We start from the raw sequence: 13,755 nt of genomic DNA on the forward strand, positions 1-13,755 counted from the left end.
AAAAAGGTGATTTTTATTTTGGTCTTTTTGCATCAAATCAACCAGAAATAATTAACTACTGTGATGGGTTTATTGATGAATAACCCCAGTTCTTCTCCCTTCCCTTTATTCATGTTGTTTTTCATGTGACCTTGTTGTGCCTTCCCACTGTCTCTTGGCTGCGCACTGTGACTTTCAGAGGCCAATGGATATTAGCAAAGTTGACAAAGAAGATTCTGGAATATGCCCTGTACTCTTTCTGCTTGCTTGTTTTGGTTGCTGTTTTAACTTTTTGTTTGTTTGCTTTTTAAGTAGTCTTTATTTTTTAGAGCAGTTTTAGGTCCATAGCAAAACTGAGTGGGAAGTTCTCCTATAACCCCTCCCCACCACACACACAACATCCCCTACTATCAATATCCTGACTCAGAAGTTATGTTTGTTACAACTGATGGACCTACACTGATGTGTCATTATCACCCAAAGTCTATAGTTTGCATTTGGGTTCATTCTATAGGTTTTGCCAATATATGATATATGTTTACCATTATAGTATAATACAGAAAGTTTCACTGCCCTAAAAATCCTCTGTCCTCTGCCTGTTCGTCCGTCTATCCCTCCTAATCCCTGACAACCTCTGATCTTTTTACCTTTGCCTTTTCCAGATACCATGTAGTTGAATGATACAGCACGTAGCCTTTTCAGATCGGCTTCTTTCACTTCTTAATATGCTTTTAAGGTTCCTCCATGTCTCTTCATGGCTCCACAGCTCATTTCTTTTTAGTGCTGTGTAATATTCCATTGTGTGGACATACCATAGTTTACTTATCTACTTGCCTACTAGGACATCTTCATTGCTTCCAAGGTTTGGCAATTACGAATAACGTTGCCATTAAACATCTGTGTGCAGGTTTTTGTGTGGACATAAGTTTTCAGCTGGTTTGGATAAATATCAAGGAATGCAATTGCTGGATTGTAAGGCTGGTGAGAGTATGTTTAGTTTTTCACAAAACTGCCAAACTGTCTTCCAAAGTCGTGGTTGTACCGTTTTGCATTCCCACCAGCACCGTTTGAGAGTTCCTGCTGCTCCTCGTCCTCCCCAGCGTTTGGTGTGATCAGTGTTTTGGATTCTGGCCATTCTAATAGTGTGTGGTAGTATCTCATTGTTGTTTTAATTTGCATTTCCATAATGACATGTCCTGTTGACCATCTTTTCATATGTTTATTTGCCATCTGTATTTCTTTTTTTGTAAGATGTTTGTTCGGATGTCTTGCCCATTTTTAAATTGGGTTGTTCATATTCTTGTTGAGTTTCAAGAGTTCTTTGTATATTTTGGATAACAGTCCTCTATCAGTTACGTCTTTTGCAAATATTTTCTCCCACTTTGCAGTTTCTCTTATTTTCCTCTTGACAGTGTCTTGCAAAGCAGAAATTTTTAATTTTAATAAAATCTAGCTTATTGATGGCTCCTTTCAATGGCTCATGCCTTTGGTGCTGTATCTAAAAAGTCATCACCAGAACCAGAGATCATCTATATTTTCTCCTATGTGATCTTCTAGGACTTTTATAGTTTTGTGTTTTACATTTAGGTCTATGATTTATTTTTTTCACATTGAACATGCAGTTGTTCCAGCACTATTTGTTGAAAGGACCGTGTTTTATCCATTGTATTGCTTTTGCTCCTTTGTCAAAGATCAACACGTTAAATTTGTGTGGGTCTGTTTCTGGGCTCCCTATTCTGTTCCACTGGTTTATTTATCTATTCTTTTGCCAATACCACAATGTTTTGATTATCGTGGCTTTATAATAAGTCTTGAAGTTTTGAAGTCAGTGTCAGTCCTCCAACTTTATTCTTCTCTTTCGATATTGTGTTGACAATTCTGGGTCTTTTGCTTCTCTATATAAACTTTATTCTCTTTTAAAAGATTTTATTTATTTATTTATTTATTTATTTATTTATTTGAGAGAGAGAGCACAAGCAGGTGGACTGACAGAGGGAGAAGCAGACTCCCTGCTGAGCAGAGAGCCTGATGTGGGGCTCAATCCCAGGAGCCTAGGATCATGACCTGAGCAGAAGGAAGACACCCAAATGACTGAGCCACCCAGGCACCTCCTGCACAAAACTTTAGAATGTGCTTGTTAATATTCACAAAATAATTTGCTGGGGTTTTGATTGGGATTGTGTTGAATCTATAGATCAAGCTGGGAAGAACTGACATCTTGTCCATGGTGAGTCTTTCTATCCATGAACATGGAATATCTATTTTGTTCTTTGATTTCTTTCATCAGAATTTTATAGTTTTCCTCACATACAGATGTTATACAAATTTTGTTAGATTTGTACCTAAGTATTTCATCTTAGGGGTGCAAATGTAAATCACATTGTCTTTTTAATTTCAAGTTCCAATTTTTCATTGCTGGTAAATAGGAAAGTGATTGACTTTTGTATTTTAACCTTGTATCGTACAACCTTGCTATAATTGCTTATTAGTTCCAGGAGGGATTTGTTTAGTATTTTTTCCCGGTTGCTTTTGCTCTGAGCCATTGTCCTGAGAACTTGCCTGGGTTTAGCATGCTAGGGAATATGAGGTGTATGGAGATTGGCTGATTATCTGTTGTTCACCAGTCATGTGAGTCAGCCCAGCTGGGAGATAGACAGTCTGGTCCATCCTAACCTATATTAGTTAACCGCAGACTAGCAAGCTAAATAGATTCTCATTGTTTAAAGCTACTGAATTTAGATAGTTTGTTAAGCAGTAAATTTGAGGCAAGAGACAACTGATGTGTACATTAAAATAGCGTTCATTTTACTCCAGCAGAATTAGCCTCCTTGCTATTCCTTTAATGCACAAGGTAAATTCCACATCAGGGTCCCTGTGGGCATGATAGCTTCTGTCTGGAATGACTTTACCTGGACAGCCCCATGGCTCATTTATTTTCTTCCTTCAGATTTTTGCTCAAATGTCACCAATAGTCCATTTAGAATTTGAAAATAAAAATTCACCCCTAATGTCCTTCTCTCAATTTTTCTCCTGAGCATTTATTGTCACGTTGTATAGCATTTTATATGTAACTTTGCTTTAGAAAAATTTCTGTAGTCCTGACACTAGAAATCCAACAGGTTTCTATTTTGCTCATAGGTGTTACCCCAGTGACTAATGCAGTGTCTGACACATAGCATGCAGTCAGTAAATATTTATTGAATGAAAGAGTGATTAAGTTCTTCGTTTAAAGAAAAAGGGACACATGCGTGAAGAGAGGGTGGGGGAGTGGAGCAAACATCACCTTAGGTCTGGCACTTCAGAGATGCCGGAGGACCCGCTTGGTGTTAGCTCCTTCCAGCTCCTTTCCCTCATTTCAACATCTAGAAGCTAGGTGGAGTGGAGTTACCCAAATAGAATTTTAGGGATAAGGTCACCTATGCTCTAGCTAGAAGGGTCTCTTAATTTAACAAGACCTGTACAGGGTCTAGATTAATCATCTTGTTGCCATTCAAGGACAATATTCATTGACCTATATGCTAGCAATTAGGGATTAATGTGATTCAGTAAATCTTTAATGTCATTTTCTCTTTGAATCTCTTCTGTCTCTTCTGTCCACTGTCTCATTACTTTTGCTTTTTCCAGTTCCAATTTCCCCCCTAAAAAATCCACATGACCTCCCCTCTCTAAATACTTGAGTCACTTTGGGGGCAAAGATTTTTAGTGAGGATCAGGTTATAGGTCTCCCCCCAGGTCACTTGCCAGCCCGTGGATTGGCTGCCTTGGAGAGCTCTGGCCTGGGCATACGTGGCTGGAAGTTCGGTGTCAGCATTATGTGTTAGAACACATGGCCGTCCTCAAAGGGCATATAGCACTTCTGTGATTGCAGGCTGATGATGGAGCTGTGTCTATTAAATGAGACTGAAGACTTGGCAAGCTGGGGAATTGCCAAGTCTGGTACCATAGTGGTACTTAAATTTTAGCATAGTTCCAGAACCAGTCTTCATGGATCTTTGTCCTGAAAAGGGAGAAGAGAAACATGGAGTCAAAATCTATCTGTGGGGGCGCCTGGGTGGCACAGCGGTTGGGCGTCTGCCTTCGGCTCAGGGCGTGATCCCGGCGTTATGGGATCGAGCCCCACATCAGGCTCCTCCGCTATGAGCCTGCTTCTTCCTCTCCCACTCCCCCTGCTTGTGTTCCCTCTCTCAGCTGTCTCTATCTCTGCCAAATAAAAAAAAAATCTATCTGTGTCATGCTGCTATCATAGAACTTTGGAAAATTCTTCAGTCTCTTCAGGAAAAGGAATTTTCACTCCTGTCCGTGAATTACTAATGACATAAAGAGAGTTTTATCTGCATTGACTAGAGCAATCTCCTGACTACTGGATTATTCTCACAAATGTTCAAATATGCTATTTGACTCCTGTCTTAAAAAGGCTTCTCTTGCCCCAAGATTTTCCTCTAGCTACTGCCCTATTTGTCAGATGGCTTTTTATAAAATCTGTGCAGAACGATACAGACATACTGTTTGCACTTTCTCTCCTCCCCTTCTTCAGACCCACTGCATCTGGGGTTTTGGCGCCACTCCCTCATGGAAACTTCTTGCCAAGATCATCAATGACCTCTAAGTGTCTAAAAGTAATCATCACTTCTAAGTCCTTCACTTCTCAGGGGCCATAGGCACCTCATCCTTAAAATATTTTCTTTATTTGACTTTCAAGACACTGCTGTCCTGGCTGTCTTTCTACCTCCCTGGCTGCTTCTTCCCAATATCCTTTGTTTCCCCTCTTCTTTTTTTTTTTAAAGATTTTATTTATTTATTTGACAGAGAGAGACAGCCAGCGAGAGAGGGAACACAAGCAGGGGGAGTGGGAGAGAAAGAAGCAGGCTCATAGCAGAGTAGCCTGATGTGGGGCTCGATCCCGTAACGCTGGGATCACGCCCTGAGCCGAAGGCAGACGCTTAACCGCTGTGCCACCCAGGCGCCCCTGTTTCCCCTCTTCTGACCCACCCTTTTCTATAATGGAATGTCTCAGGGTTTGGTCCTCGGGCCTCTTCTTGGTAAACACTCATTTCTTGGTGATTTCATCTGTTCTCATGGCTTAAATAATGACTACAACTCACAAGCTCGTATCTATAGTCTAGACCGCTCCATCGAACTCTGGGCTGTATATTCAACTGGTTCCTTAGCATGACCCTGAGTGCTGTATACCAGGCATCTAGACGTTAGCATGTCTAAAACAGAACTCCCACTTTCCCCCCCAGTAATGCTGGTCCATCCAGTCTTCCTCATTTCAGTCAATGGCAACTCCATCCTTCCTGAAGAAAACCCTCAAAGTCATTACTGATCCCACTTTTTTCACTCTTCACATCCATTTTCTCAGGAATTTCTTTTGCTCTGTCTTTAAAATATATCTAGACTCTACTTTTCACCAACTCAGCTGCCGCCATCCTGTCCACGCCACAGTTCTCTCTGATACACAGCACGACGAAAGGGACTTCACAGATCTCCTTGCTTCCATTCTTTTCTCCACACAATGTGCTCTCCACAGATCTGCCAGAGGGGTCCTTCTAAAAAACTGAAGCCCTGTGGAGCCAGTTCACTGCCTAGAATCCAGCGTCTTCCTGTTTGATCAGAGTGAAGGCCGAAGTCCTTAACAATGCACCGAGAAGGCTGTACTGACCTGTCGGCTCCTTTCCGCCACCGTCGGCCTCCTCCTGGAGCTACTCTCCGCTGGGCCCCCTCGGCTGCAGTGGGCTTCTTGACCCTCCTTGCATACACCAGCCATGCTCCCAGCTTAGGGCTGTTCCCTGTCGTTTCTGCCCCGAGAGGATGCCGACCAGGCCTTTGCCGAACAGCCTCGGCCGCGCAGCGCAGAGCCAACCCCCCCCCCCACCCCGGCGGGAGGGTGCGACCCGGTCAGTTGTTGGTGGGGAGAGGAAGCAAGTCTCAGCTCTGGTCTTGTTGTACAGTGTAATTCTTGTGACTTACAGTTTGGGCTCCAAAAGGAGCACGAACATTTGAGACTTGGTAGAAAAGTAGGTACATTTAGGTAGAAAATTTCTGGAACAAAATGTAGAATTTATGGGAAAAAGACGTGCATCTTGTTTCCGCCCGGTTTCGAACCGGGGACCTTTCGCGTGTTAGGCGAACGTGATAACCACTACACTACGGAAACCCATGGCCTGTGGAATCTTCCATTCTCAAATTAGTTAAAATTAACCTTAAATTTATCCTTCCCTTGAGGCTGTATTCTTGGTGGAGGCACTCTTTTTCCCTCCACACTTTGTGATTCTTAGAATCCACAGTGTCTGAGCTGGACAGTTCATAGCCAGGCCAGTGTTTCCCCCAGAGGCCCCGTGACTTTGCAGACACGGAGGGGGTGGGGGGTTGCAGGCAGACTCCCGGGAAATGTCAAACGTTCTTCTCCCTGCCAAGGGGACAAAAGGCCTCACGGGCTCCTTTCTTTTTGAAGCTGAAAGATCTGGAGACTTGAAATCTCATCAGACAGGACACCCGCTTGAGTGATTCTCCTCCTGCTGGCAGCCCGCCAGGGTCTTGGTCTTGGTGAGATGCATTCAGACACCTGCTTTTAACCCTCCTAAACAACACACTTTCTTGAGGTTTGAAAACGGAAGACAGGGTTGGTGCTCATGCAAAGAGGTATGGCAAGAAACAAATCGCCTGAAGGGGTTTGGGAAAGTTTTAAGAACAAGGCAGAAAAAATTAATTCATGGGCTAATCACCAGCAAGGAGTCCCAGAGGAAGGATGGTAGTGGCTGGGTCAGCCTGTGTCCGAATTTCGGAAGAGTCATCAGAAGTAGCAAGCAGCTTGCAGATGAAGTTCTGATTAAGTCCTAAATGGCATTTATTCCTTTAGCTTAACCTCATTAGATGGAAATGATCAGTGGTGAAATGAGAAATGGGGAAATCTGACATAAAAAATTCTTCTCTAGCCTGTGGTATTTTGATCCCAGTATATCACCACCCACTATTTTAGGAACCCTTTGGGTTCCATCATGATGAAAATTCATAGCCAGTCAGAGATGGACCTGATTAAAATTATGGAAAATTAAGCACAGCATTTGCTTTCTCTGTACCCCAAGCTACGCTAGAAAGGGCATTGGGGATGTGTGAAGGCATTGCACATGCACAAGGACAAAAGGTGAAAAATGGACAGCAGCAGCAGGATTTTGAAAACCAGGGAGCAGAATGATTACTGTAATGAAGGAAAAAAGTTTATTAGGTATCTTTTTAAAAACCTGTCTTTTTAAGGTTCACGAGTGCTGTTACATGAACATCTAGTCTGTTACATCTTGTAGTTTCATAACGCTCGTTGTTATGCATTTACCACACTTAGCTGTCTACTAGCCGTCATCTATTCCCTATTACCAATGATGGAGTCAAGGTTGAGTCTGATACTGAAGGACCAAAAATAATGCTGCAATTAACATCCACATATGACTCGATCTGTGCCTCTGAGATTTTGGGGGGTGGTGATGAGGAGTGGGGACCATATACACCCAGGAGCAGAATATCTGGATCATTAGATCTGATTCACCTTGAGTTAAAGTATTAGACTGCTCTCCAGGGTGGTGGCATCCACATAAACCTCCATCAGAAGGACGCTCGGACTCTGACAGCCTCACACCCGCAATGATGGACACATCTAGGCTCCTGAGTCTGCACACTCACTGTGGAAAGAGTACTACTACATTTTGCACGCTCATACATTACTAATAACATAAAATGTTTTAAATCTTCATTAACCTTTTCAGATGCTTCTTTATCTTGGCTTTGATCAGCATCCCGTTCCTTTTCTTTACCCATTTTATGCTGAATTTTCTGCTGACTTTGCTGATTTTCATGGCCTCTTACTGCATAACCTGGACGAAGCTGTCATGTTCAGTGTTTCAGATATCTTCTACTTTACTCACACCTGTCCATTGGCTGTTCCATTGTGGCCCTCACTGACCATGCTTTTGATTTGGATGAAGTAATTGTACCGACTGTTTGTGCTTTTAGAATTTTTGTTTAAGTCCTATCTGACCTCCGGGTCACAAAGACATCTCTCTACATACATTTCTATTAATTTTTACCTCTTAGACTTAGGTATTTACACTCTCTAGTTAAGTATATTTTAGAAACTCTATAGATAATTCTACTCTGTGTTAAGAATCACAATAATAGAGGCAACAAAATAAAAAATAAACAAGTAGGACTACATCAAATTAAAATCTTCTGCACAGCAAAGGCAAACATCAACTAACCTACGGAATGCAAGAAAATATTTGCAGACCACATATCTGATACGGGGTGAATATCCAAAAAAATTATAAAGAACTCATACAACTAATAACAAAAAAACAAAGTGGGCAGATGATCTGAAGAGACGTTTCTCCAAAGAAGACACCCAGATGGCCGACAGACACATGAAACGATGCTCACCATCGCTCATCGTCAGGGAAATGCAAATCCAAACCCCGTAAGCTATCACCGCACGCCTGCCAGAATGGTTATGATGAAAAAGATAAGAACTAACAAGTGTTGGCAGGATTGTGGAGAAAAAGGAACCTGTCGGGGATTCCAGAAGCCCTCACAAACTTTCAGTACAACCCCCCAAATGCACATCTGGAATCTGCTTTAATGAGTTCTTAAACTCAGTCCCTTGACGGAAGCGTCTGAGTGTCTTACTGACTTAGTAGATTACGTGCACCTGACTCAGTGCCTAGCACATAGTAGGTACTCAGGAAGCAGGGTTCATTAGTGGAGAGTTAGAACTCTTGGTTAGGAGACTTCCTTATTAAAACCAGTATCACGTGTTAAACTCCAAACTCCATATGTGTGCAGTAGGGTTTCCTAAAGTTACTCCAAGGGTGGTTTGTCTCAATATTAACTGTTCTCTGGTTCCAGACCCCAAACCCTCACCTGGACAGTCAGAGTCAATGGGTTTGGAATGGGGCTTAGATTCAGCAGGCAAACCTGATCAGTAATGAGCAGTAGGCAGCACCGTTGCAGTCATGAGACATAGCTCACGCGGCTGCGTTCTCGCCACCTCTTACTCCACTCCCTTTCCTTTTTGGTTTTCTTTCCAAATCCACTAAAAGAAGGGTCTTCTCTTGAGCATAAGTGGTGACAAAGTGAGTTAACTCTGACAACGTGAGTATTCTGGTTGCATCATGCACATTTTTCTTTCATAATGTTTCTCATTTTAATGCAAGTCCGCGAGATCCGGGATGTTTCAGTCTTTCCCTAACACCCACTATAATGTATGGTACAAATTAGTGATTAGAATAGCTGTTGAAAATAAACATTTTTGTTAGGTTTTTTTTTTTTCCTCAAGAAGCATTATAAGGACTTGTTTCCTCCCCACACATTAAAGCCTGGTCCCAGATTTCCCAGGTATATTCATAACCTTCTAGGGACTAGGAATTCTAATGAATTCTAATTTAGTAATTTTGACAAGAGAGCTTACATGTGCCACCGGGATGGCCGAGTGGTTAAGGCGTTGGACTTAAGATCCAATGGGCGTGTGCCCGCGTGGGTTCGAACCCCACTCCCGGTAGGTGTGCTTTATGTGAGATTAGAATTCCCTTGTTAAGAGCTGGGACTTGGTCCAGCACTGCAGCTGGGCCTAAGCTTTTATTAGCCAAAACTTGACAAACTATCACTGGTGCATTCAGGTAATCTACATATAATGTTGTCACATATTGCTATTAAAATCCACTGTCTTATTTCTAGGTGTTCCTTTCCTTTATCTTTCTTCCTGTCTTTGAAATTTATGAGCATTTTACGTGGTTTAATTTTATCTTCACTATTGTCTTATTGTATTTCATGTCTTTTAAAACGATCTGGACTGGTTTCCCTCGGGTTTTCTATACACACTGACAATCAGTCCAGGTCTCATTTAAATTCACATCACGCAACTGCCTGTGTCCGCGAGCAGCTTGCCGCAGCAGACCAGCCCTCTCTGTTCCGTGTTACCGTTGTCATATGTTTGTTTTCATGTCTGCTGTACAGCCCGTCACTACGTCTGCTTTATGCAGTCGGTCCTGTGGAGAGTGATGGCAATTGGGGCAACTATGCTTTCTGTGTGCCTGCATTGTAGCCACTTCTGTGGATGGTCAGTCCTCCGTATGTCTCGTGCCTCCTGTTTCTTCTTCCTGAATTCCTTTACACATTCCCTGTGGTGCGAGTCTGCCAGATTTTGTCTGGACATATCTTCCTATCTTCTTCATTTCTGACAAATATTCTCTGCTTGGTAGGGAATTAAGGGTTAACAGTTTTGGGGGTTTAAAAAATTATTATGGTTTTTGATCTCTCATCACTTGGAAGTGTCATTCCCTTGTCTTGCGATGTACGTAATTTCTGGCGAGAAGTCTGCTGTAACTTTTCTCCTTTTCAGCTATATATAATATGTATTTTGTTCTTTGCCTTCAGTAGTCTCTCTCTTTTATTTGTTTTCAGCAGTTTGAATAGGAGGTAAATAGGGTTTCCCCTCTGTATAAAATGCTGAGGGTTCTCTGGTCTTGGAGCTGTGGTGTGATTTCATTGTTTTGGGAAAATATTCAGTCATTATCTCTTCAGATATTTTTTCTGTTCTTGTCTCTTTCTTTGCCCTCTGGGATTTCAGTTATAAATATATTGACCACTTGACATTAAGCAGCAACTCTTCAATGATCTTTTTTTTTCCCCAATCTTTTTTTCCCTTGGTGTTTCAGGTTGGGTAGGTCGTATTAACCTCCTTTAATTTCCCCTCAGATCTGTGGAGCCTACTGGTGAGAATGCCATGAGAGGCATGCTGTAACTCTGTTACCCCGTGTATGGGGGTTTTTGGTTCAATTTAGCATATCCACTTGACTTTCGGTTTCCAACAATCTACTGAGAGTTCTCATCTGCTGATGGATGTGGTCCAGCTTTTCCGCTAGAGCCTCCAACGTAACACTCGTGGGTATTTGAAATTCCCTTTCTGACAGTTCCGTTCTGTGGGACATCTCTGAATCTCACTTTGTTGATTGCTTTTTCTCTGGACAGTGCACAGTTTCTTCTCACTTTTATGAGTGTCTCATAGATTTCATTAGCTCCAGACGTAGCGCTAGGATGGTAGCCTTGAGGCAAGTCGTACTTAGGCTGGAGACGGTGTGTCCCTTTTACCAGGCCGTTGGTGTGTGAGGTTCATCCATTTCGGCAGCACTCGAGATATGTTTGTGTTTTATCGTTGCTATGATCTCCTTCCCTGGCTTTAAATTCTTTGGGCATATCTGGGTTTAGGGTGAGGTTAAATTTGTTGGGGTGCCACTTCAGTGGTTTTGTGCTGCTCTCAGCGTTAGGCCTTCTCTGCGTGAGTTTCAGAGAGGGTTTCTCTCCTTGGATGTCTTGCCTTCCCCCCGGGGCTACCCTTCTGTTTCTCAGTAGCTAGTGCCTGCTAGTCTAGGGGGTTGTGCAAGAGGCTTTCTGTCACAGGTCAGCCCCAGACTTGTGACACTCTGTGACCCTGGGTCCCTGAGGTCTCACTTTCTTAGCCTACTCCCCCCACCCCGGGAGTTGGCATTCTCTAGTATTCTGGGCCCAATATGGTTTTCCGACACTCCCCCAGGGGAGAGATTTTTATTCTCTTATACTTTTTCAATTTTGAACAGTATTTGCCACTTCCCCCTCAGTGTTTAGGACTTCTTTATTTGGGGGCTGACGCTCCCCTCTGTCAGGCCTGGACTGCTGGAGGCTTTCTCCGCTCTCTTCCCTTGTCCCAGCCTTTCTTGTAGGTGCTCAGTGAAGCCTGTGCAACCCCCCTCCAATATACCCCTGCTGGCCCACACCTGGACTTTAGCAATTCATTAGAAAATGATGGCTTTTAGCTGGATTTTTCTTACCCTCTTGCATGGAGGCCCCATCTTCACCCCACAGCTTTTGGGTGAGCCAGTGTTCATGTCCCATTTCTACTTGGAAGCACAGTTTTCCTTAGATTTCAAACTATTTGGTCGCTCTGAGACCTCGGCTCTTTCATGGGTTCACAGAAGATTAAGATCACTCTTTCCAGCTTTCGTCCTGTGAGCTGGGAGCTGGGGTCCTGTAGGACTGTCATCTGGACATAAGTGATGTCATACTATTCATTGTCTATGATATTATTTTATTGATCTTCTGGGTATCTCACATGATGAGAAATCACAGCAAGTGAGAGATAGATCTGCTTATCATGATGGCATACTGAAGGTGGGCATTTGATGTCTCTCTACCCAAAAATCCACTAAAAAAAGAAAGAAAGAAAGGGGTGTTTTGAAGGCATAAACACACAAAGACAATAATGGGAAAGTAAAGAACTAGCACCAAAATTCTGAAAACCAAATGGCAAAAGGACTAGCAAGATACACAGGATGGTTTTTTCTAAGCCGGAATTGGGAAAAGCTGAATAAAAATATAACTTCTTGTAGAAACCACCCCCCTAAATTAAAAACAAATTGTTGGCTACAGGTATTTCTACAGACAGTGAAAGTAAGGCGAAGAATACAATTTATTTGAATGTCACTTTTAAGGAATTTCAAGCTGCAGAACCTTTCCCTCAGCTTCAAACTGGCAGAGTATCTGGAGGATGATTTCATGAAGTGAATAAGACGGAAGCCCACCTGTCTGGAAGACACTAACACATCTGAAAGGTGTATGCCGCTGCAAACCATTCTACCTTATCTTGGCTCGCGTTCATAGTCAGGACTATAATGTCCTGCGGTAGACTGGAAGATTTGTTTCTGAAAATCTGTCCATCCCACGTATGGATGCCGACAGGAAAGATTTTCCCAACCAAATGGCCCAGCCCTCTCAACCAAAAGTGAAATTCCCCTTTAAGAGCTCCACCCACATGCCCTGAGCTGGTCTGGCTGGAATTGGAGGTGGGGGTGGGGGTTGGGCAATGGGCCTTGATACTGCCAGCCTTACACTTGGCCTTCTCGGACATCACCCTCACTGCGGGTCAAAGTGGGGGTCTAAGCTCTCCGCCGGGCCTTTTCAGATGGTGATGAGTGGGGGTTTGGGACACTGTTTTCCGTGGTGTGTTGTTGGAGTAGAGTGTTACCGTCTGAACATTGTCTGTCTTGCTAGGCTGCTCTTTTCCTGGTCTTGCGGCTAGAGAGAGATGACTTTCCTGTAGTTTCCTGGGTGATAGGAGCGTCTTTCATTCTCCTGAGGCGACTGCGGTGGGTTCCTCGTGGCTCCTGGATGAAGGTCACCAGAAAGACCAAGCCATGACTAGAAACTTGGAATGCTCTGCCCTGCCCCCAGTTCTCTCAAGAAGGGAGAAGAAAGAAGAGTTAACGAGCAGTCACCACATGATGAGGCCTTCATAAAAATCCCAGAAGTATGGGATTCAGAGAGCTTCCAGGTTGTGAACTCACCTCACCGGGAGGTCCAAACCCAAAGTAGTGGGAGGGTGATGTGCTCCAGCTCCCGAGGGACGTCCCTCCTGGGCTCGAGAGGCTCTCCGACCATACCCAAGGCATGTCTCCATGTGCTGTTCATCCTCTTCTGTTATCAGAGCTGGTAATGAACTGCTAGGTGTATGGAAGTGTTCCCTGGAGTTCTGTGACCCGTTCTAGCAGATAATGGAATCCAAGGGGGAGGAGCTCCTGGGAACCTCCAGTTTGTTGCCAAGTTGGACACAGTTGTGGGTCATTGGGGCGGACTGGCTGCCGTGGGCGTCTGAAGTGAGTGCGGTCTCGTGAGACTGAACCCGTAACCTGTGGGATCTGACGCGATCTGCAGATAGAGAGTCTCAGAATTGAGTTAAATACAAGACATCAGCGGGTGTTG

The 13,755-nt window shown here is 43.5% G+C and overlaps 2 non-coding genes across 2 annotated transcripts; one reads left to right on the forward strand and one right to left on the reverse strand.

Annotated features, from left to right (window-relative positions):
- Positions 1-6,063: 6,063 nt before the first annotated feature.
- TRNAV-AAC lies at positions 6,064-6,136 on the reverse strand. Its single transcript has one exon. It is a non-coding gene; the product is annotated as a tRNA-Val (tRNA).
- Positions 6,137-9,440: 3,304 nt separating this feature from the next.
- Positions 9,441-9,523, forward strand: TRNAL-UAA. The gene has a single exon. It is a non-coding gene; the product is annotated as a tRNA-Leu (tRNA).
- Positions 9,524-13,755: the final 4,232 nt, after the last annotated feature.

Source organism: Ailuropoda melanoleuca, chromosome 5 (genome assembly GCF_002007445.2).
Source record: "Ailuropoda melanoleuca isolate Jingjing chromosome 5, ASM200744v2, whole genome shotgun sequence".
Taxonomy (NCBI): domain Eukaryota; kingdom Metazoa; phylum Chordata; class Mammalia; order Carnivora; family Ursidae; genus Ailuropoda; species Ailuropoda melanoleuca.